The sequence below is a fragment of the Ixodes scapularis genome, unplaced genomic scaffold (genome assembly GCF_016920785.2).
Source record: "Ixodes scapularis isolate PalLabHiFi unplaced genomic scaffold, ASM1692078v2 PGA_scaffold13__105_contigs__length_92229423, whole genome shotgun sequence".
Lineage (NCBI taxonomy): Eukaryota > Metazoa > Arthropoda > Arachnida > Ixodida > Ixodidae > Ixodes > Ixodes scapularis.
This window is the reverse complement of record NW_024609839.1, coordinates 40917039-40923714: the sequence shown is the minus strand read 5'-3', so window position 1 is coordinate 40923714 and position 6676 is coordinate 40917039. Positions and strand designations below refer to the sequence as shown.

The 6676-nt window shown below is 46.0% G+C and overlaps 1 protein-coding gene across 1 annotated transcript in view; it reads left to right on the top strand.

Annotated features, from left to right (window-relative positions):
• Positions 1–2936: 2936 nt before the first annotated feature.
• The window catches only part of LOC8028799 (proton channel OtopLc), a 73201-nt gene continuing 69461 nt past the window's right edge, over positions 2937–6676 (top strand). Inside the window, exon 1 of the mRNA XM_029975274.4 lies at positions 2937–3054. The gene's annotated coding sequence lies outside the window, so the exon portion shown is untranslated. The remainder of the gene's footprint in view (positions 3055–6676) is intronic.

Below are 6676 nucleotides of genomic sequence, written 5' to 3'. Positions count from 1 at the left end.
GACTCTAATGTCCAATGCGAATCTTCACCAGACCATTCCATTTAGCGCTCTCAGGGCGGCGCCATTTTGTTCGACCGCAGCGCCCTCTCCACACATCCAGGAAGTTCAGCAGGTTCGGCGGGATAAAACGAGAGAGGGGGCACCCGCCCGACTCCGCTAGCAGAAGACAGACCGGGAGGTTGCCGTTCCCCATCTTTGGACTGTACAGGCGGGCTATACCGAGCATCGAACTCTCGCTCGTGGCTGCCGTTGTCAAGTGTTTCGCGTTCTTAGAATATCCATGGCTACTCTAAAATCAGCCTATAGAGCTGTGTTGTTTTATTTCGGTAAATGATCAACTAACGTATCTTTGTTCCGTTACTTTAATATCAGTGGAGTCAGCAGGCGGTACTACCCTCAGCCGCTACGTCTATTGCGTCAGGAGAGCACGTTTTTATTTATTATTCCAGATTTCCACTCATTGTCGCTAAAGGCCTACGACAGTACGAGCTGTAGAGTCAAAAAGCTACAGCAATCGGATTTACATTTCCCCGGAGGACCGGTCACTCTGACACAATTTTCCCTTTTTTTTTTATTTGCACGCAGGTAACAGCGTAATTAGACCCAGTTAGTCTTTTTTTTTTGAGCCTAGCGTTGCACGATAACTTGCATATTAAAATCCGCCCATCTGCGCTAAATGTTTCAAAATGACGCGATTTTAGACCGAGTTTGAACGCCAGCCGGATGTAGGTACAGCCCACTCGGCGGAGCAGACGACGCACGGGGTGAGAGCATTTTTTCGCTCTCCGCTCTTCCTAGTGGAACGGTCTATAGTGTGTAGTTAAACACAGGAACTACAAGAAATTCGAGCAATGAAGCAACAAAATGTCAATTTTATTCAAAATAAACACAGAACATACTGCACAAACACATCTGGATCCATTGCCTTCTTGGCCAGTCTTGGAACCATTCCAAATGTACAATGGTAAATAATGCAGCGGTTACCCCCCGCCATCTCCCCCCCCCCCCCCCCCCCAATTCTCACAAAAATAAAAATGCAATCCCTAAGTCATTCTGAACGAAGGCGCCAGCTTATCCTATATTCTTAAGTCAATGAATGGGAGGAGCCCCCGTCAGCGCCAATCTATTGAGGTTAGCGGCCACAAAAACCAAGACTTCACCTCGTACGCAATGCGCCTCGTCGCGCTAGCCAACCAAAGAGTCGTTATTTGTGGGAGGAGACTCTCCAGTCGTTCTTATATTGCCACAGACCATAGATGCATCACTTACCATCGGTGAAGGAAGGACGTACAGACGGAACGAGAATGAAGACAAGTTAACTTGAGGTTATTGAACTCGTTGGCTATTCTGTTCTAGGGGAGTTGAATGAGGAGATTCGACGAGCGTATGGCAGTACAACAATCTTCTTCTAGTTTCATGTTTCGTAAAAATGAACGTCATCGAAGCTTCATCGACTCCCTCAGCGCCCTTGTTAAAGATTTCTTTTTTCTGAAAAAAAAAAAAAAAAAATTACAAATAAACAACGCCTGCTGTTTATTTGTTAGCCACCTCCTGTTCCCATTTCAATGCAACGATCATGCGGTTGTAGGGCTGTGGAGATCGCCCACTGGGCTGGGCATATTATATATATATATATACATATAGTATATATATTATGCGTATTTTTGAAAGCAGCTTGCACTACACGATCTAACCCACTGGAGCATGCAGTGCCATAGTTTTGACATTACGCCTGTAGCCTTCACTGCACCCCAAGCTTGTGTAAAGCGCAGCCTATTTCTTCTCTTCACTGCATCAAGGGTTACAATCGAAGCGCTGGCAGTAGAGACCTATTATAAAGCGACACGACATTTGAATTTGCGAAACGAATACGACGTAAACAGTTGTATTTGCCGGTTCCAAAATGACACCACAAGATCGTTTTTATATTTTCTTTTCCAGTCAAACTTTACAGGTTTAGAAGTGAAGGCTACCATCAAAAGGACATTCTAATCATAAGAAGCCAGTGGTGCACGCAAGGTGCTTTGTCATTATTTCTCGGATTCATTTGTATTTATCTCACAAGAAACCGCATTTCCTATTTTTCATCGGCGGACTTCCAGGGTCCTCCATCATTCTTTAGCTTAAAACCAACGTCTTTTTTTTTCTGTCTTTTTTCTCCCTTAGCCTCTTTTTCGTATCAAAAACCCCAAAACGTCGGGTCTTTCAAGAAAGCCAAAACTCCTCCTAAAGAAACATCGTTCCACACGCGCGCGCAGACGCACGCGAACACGCGTGCGCGCCCGCGCGGCCGTACATAATAAATTGTTTACTCGGCAAAAAACACCCAAAACTTGTACTTGACCGTGGCAGAAGGTCGACCCTCATATAACGCAACAACAATAACAATCTTGCCGCGTAGCCACCACAACGAAAGTCCAAACCACGCCGAGCTACGTCACGCGGAACGGCGGCTTAGAACAACCCCCAACGTGATGTTCATTTGTTGTTGTTGATCTCGATCTTCCTCTTTCTGCTTTCCTCGCCGTAACGAGCCACGTGGGCCGACTCCACCCAGAACACAAGGCCTCCTTCCCAAACGTCATCACTAGTGAGCCCACGCAGCGTGACACAACGAGCGTGACACTAGACTTTCATCAAGCTCCGGCTTGTTTGCTGCTAGGGTGCGGGTCGGGAAGGGGGGGGGGGGGGGGGGTATACACTATACCGATGACGTATTCCACAGGCCTCGTCTTGTAGGGGGTACTGCGTGGGCAGCGGTGGATCGCCCACGGTGGCGCAGCAGCCCGAGAGCAAAGCGCGCAACTGGACCGACTGGTTGTCCCGGATGCTCGGTGACCGCGACCGACGCCTCACCAGAAGAGCCGAGACGCGCCGAGAGAGGGCGCCACCCAACCCTCCCCAACGCGGATTTCGGGGTGGACCGGGTTCACTCTCTTTTGGCGGGCTTCTTCCGCTCCCCGATTTCAGTGGCGTCTTCGACTCGAAGCCGCACGCGCGGGAGAGTTCGGCTGCTGGTGTTCACGGTCAAGGCCGCCATGGATACCCCGTGCGGTGAGTCGGGCTGGGCCGTCGAAACACTCCTGCGCTCGCTCAGCGGGGGCGAGCATGCTACACTAGACGGATAGACGGTCATGTGGGCTGTGATCACTGGAAGGATGAGAACGACAGAGACATCTTCAGCTGTCCCGCCTCCAGCCCGAGCTTCCTAACTTCGATAATGCTTTGATGTCTCGTGAGTCCCGAGCGCGCATGCGCAGTCAAAGCGCGGCGGGAGGCTTCGAGCGCGTGCTGGAGGCCAGACACCCAAAAGAGATGCCCTGGCGTTCTTATTCTGTCTGTGATCATACAATAGGTGTTATGAACGCAGTTCGTGAGAAATCGTCAAAATCCTGCAACTCAAAATGTTCGAGAAAGAAAAAAAAAAACGTGGCATACTTTCTTCAGGGAGATCTTCTCAATCATTTGATCTGGTCCTTTTCCTTTCTAGCATTGAGAGCGACTATGTCAGTGGGAGGGTTTCCACGGGTATTCCAACGGGACGTGCGCCTGCTCTTGCGGCCTTCTGCCAGCGCACAGTGAATTTGGGTGCTGTGGATTTTTGTCTTATTAAGTGGCTGGCCACAAACTGTCTGTGAAGATCAGGTTCTTTTTATACTTCGTTTCAGCTTAAGTCCAGACACAGCCGACGCTACGAGCTAACGAGACTGATCACGCAGCGCCAAAAGCGCGTCATTGGGCCCTTTCTGTTCAGAGACGATAGAACACGTACAGAAACAGGAGGAGCGCCAAGGTGGTGCCTTTTTGGCGCTCTCTGATTGGCCCCGTCAGCTCGTATTGTCGTCTGCGTCTGGAATTAAGGTGAAACAAAGTATAGCGGAACTTGATATTTCGTACTAAATATAGACGAGGCCTTTTGCACACAAAACAAACACATTATTTACGCGAGAAAAATCGGAAAAGAAAAAATGCAATTTGAGAAATAGAGACAGGAATGCAATCGACAGATTGTGCTACCACGACGGTGTGCCGACGAGCTTCGGTTCCGAGCCTCGAAAAGCTCGGACTCGTAGCCCGACGGACTTTTACTTCCGCGTCCTGCTTCCCCTGTGGCGTGGACCCGCGTTCCGAACTAAATCGAACAATGTTTCTTGACTCGGCATATTCGAATGCGCGTCGCACGTGCACATTCTTTCCCGCTTGCAGCCGCGCATATCATATCTAAACTCTGTTCCAAATGATCATGCCACGTAACAAGACAGATAGAGCAACGTTGAACGCGGGTAGGTTTTCGAACGCCAACTTACAGAGCGGATGTAAACGGTATAGAGGTTTGTCATAATTCGTGCATTATCTTCCGAGGAATATTGCTACATTTTCTCAGAATTATTTCTTCGAGAAACATGTACTGTACGTCTTTCCAACACGACATCACAAACATTTCACGCGTACGAAGCGGCGCGTGCACCGCGCTTGCCTTGTTACCTGTGCGGTTATATTCGGTTATGTGCGGTTTCGCTTCCCGTCAGAAACCCTAAAAAAACAGACGACATCGAGCAATCAGAGCGTTTAACAGGAAGACGCTTACGACACCTTGTGACAGCTAAGGAACAAAACTGCGAAATGAGGGGCCGAAAACACCGAAGATGCAAATACTTGATGGTCACAATGAAGTCTGCCAGTACAACCTCATCATAGTGGATTTTGTCCCGATTACGCGTTCTTTACTTTTTGCACTAAACCGGAAAACCCCAGGTCCCGCCAACAATGTCAACGTGGTCACCACCACACATGGGTATTTTTAGCTAACGTAATCTTCGTTTACTTCTTTCCGGCGAAACCCTGCACAAGTGCTTGAGTACAGTGAACATCAACAATGAAGCCAGTATGTCTGATCTGCCCTTACCCATCATTCTTGGTTACCTAGCTTCGAATAGAGTCCTCGTTACACTTTTCATTCCAGTTTTGAAGCGCTGTCGTTGCACTCGTTGAACTTGAATGTGTCGATCGTTCTCCTGCTCGGTCAAGTGAAGTCTCATTTCATAGTTTTTCCCACGAAAATCATCCGGATCTATAGAAACTTCTGGTTGAGAATAGTTACACGTTATTTTCAATAGCAAAACTCTCTCAACATTTTTTTTCAAGGAAATAAAGCAATGTCTTTTTTTTTATCACTGTAAGAGCGAGACTTTACCTCTTTCTTTTTTTATTTTTTCCCCTAAAGGTGTAATTGTTCAAAATGTTTTACTATAATGCCGCTATCTCCCATTTTTTGTCTTTACTATAATTACACAACTCTTACAACAATTACACAACCTGAAAATATATACCTATCTACGACCTCCTACATCAATCAAAGTGTGCTGCAACATCTGGTACGTAAGAAAAACGTTGCGTTCTTACACTAAGCGGATTTAATTCTAAAAAAAAAGTTCTACCATAGGCGAAACGAGGACTGTTTTGTTTGGTGTTGTACGGAACGACGTTACTAAAAGGCGTTCTTTTGGGGACGAACGAAAAACAACGCTGCCGTTGCATCTTGGATCCATGGAACTGCAATAGAAACTCGTCACATTTTCGAGGTAAGACCAAGAGAAACTTCGTTCATTTATTTAATTGTATATATCTATCTGCAATTGTACCCGAATGTAATAGGAGTTTAGGCTTTCTTTTTTTCATTATCGACTATTTCAATATCCGAGTTCGAAAAATGGGGAAGTGTACAAAAGAGAGAGAGAGTCGAAAACAAGTACTGGAACATGACGACTCGTAGTTTGATGTGGATATTTTCACTGGTTCGCTTTATTTTATCTACGGATGTTTATCCAGCACATTACTTCAATAAAATACGGAAACCTATAACGCTAGTGTAACAACACGTTCCGATTTTAAAAAAAACGTAACGGGAATCTTTCGGACCACCGGAACTTGTAACGGGAACAATCGTTTAAAGATTGAGAAGAAAACGGGAAACGAGAAACAAGTTTTTGTTTCGGTGGAACTCTTACAACGTTGATTTCGTTACTGCAAGACGCAGCGCGTTCCAGGAGCGCTGTTCTGAAACGGGACGTTACCGGTAAACCTGTACTCGTTACTAAAAAAAAAAAAATGAACAACATGGTTTGTTTAAGAGGGAACGAAGCACGTTACTCGAATGAACGCGCTCCTTGAGCTTAGAATTACACGTCACTTTCTCGTTACTTTGAACGTGTCATTGAGCCATCTTGTCGACATTTTGTGACCTTAATAATGCCTAGCTTTTTAACGCATTCGTGGGCACCTTTTCCCTTTATTTTCTTGTTGGCGTTTTTATCTGTTTTGTTTTTGTCTTTTTGCCGTGAAAGTCACCGGCACGAGCTGGAGTAAAAACCAAATTTGGTAACTTGCGCTGTACCACCGTTAACCTCCCTCCAGTTACTCCAATAAAAAGTAAGTAAAACCCGTTGCGCGTTCCTGCTGCTCTCGTAAAGTAGCCAAGTCATCATTTCTTTAACGCATAAAGCAACTATAGTCGTCTTCACCTAAAAACCGTAATAAAAAATAATAAAAAAAAGTCTGGCTCGTTGTGGAGCGTTACTAGTTTCAGTGGTACATTTTAGAGTAGATATATACGTTATCCTATCAAGACTTACTACACGTTTGAAACGCCCAAAAGCATCGCTCCTTGCTTCGATAA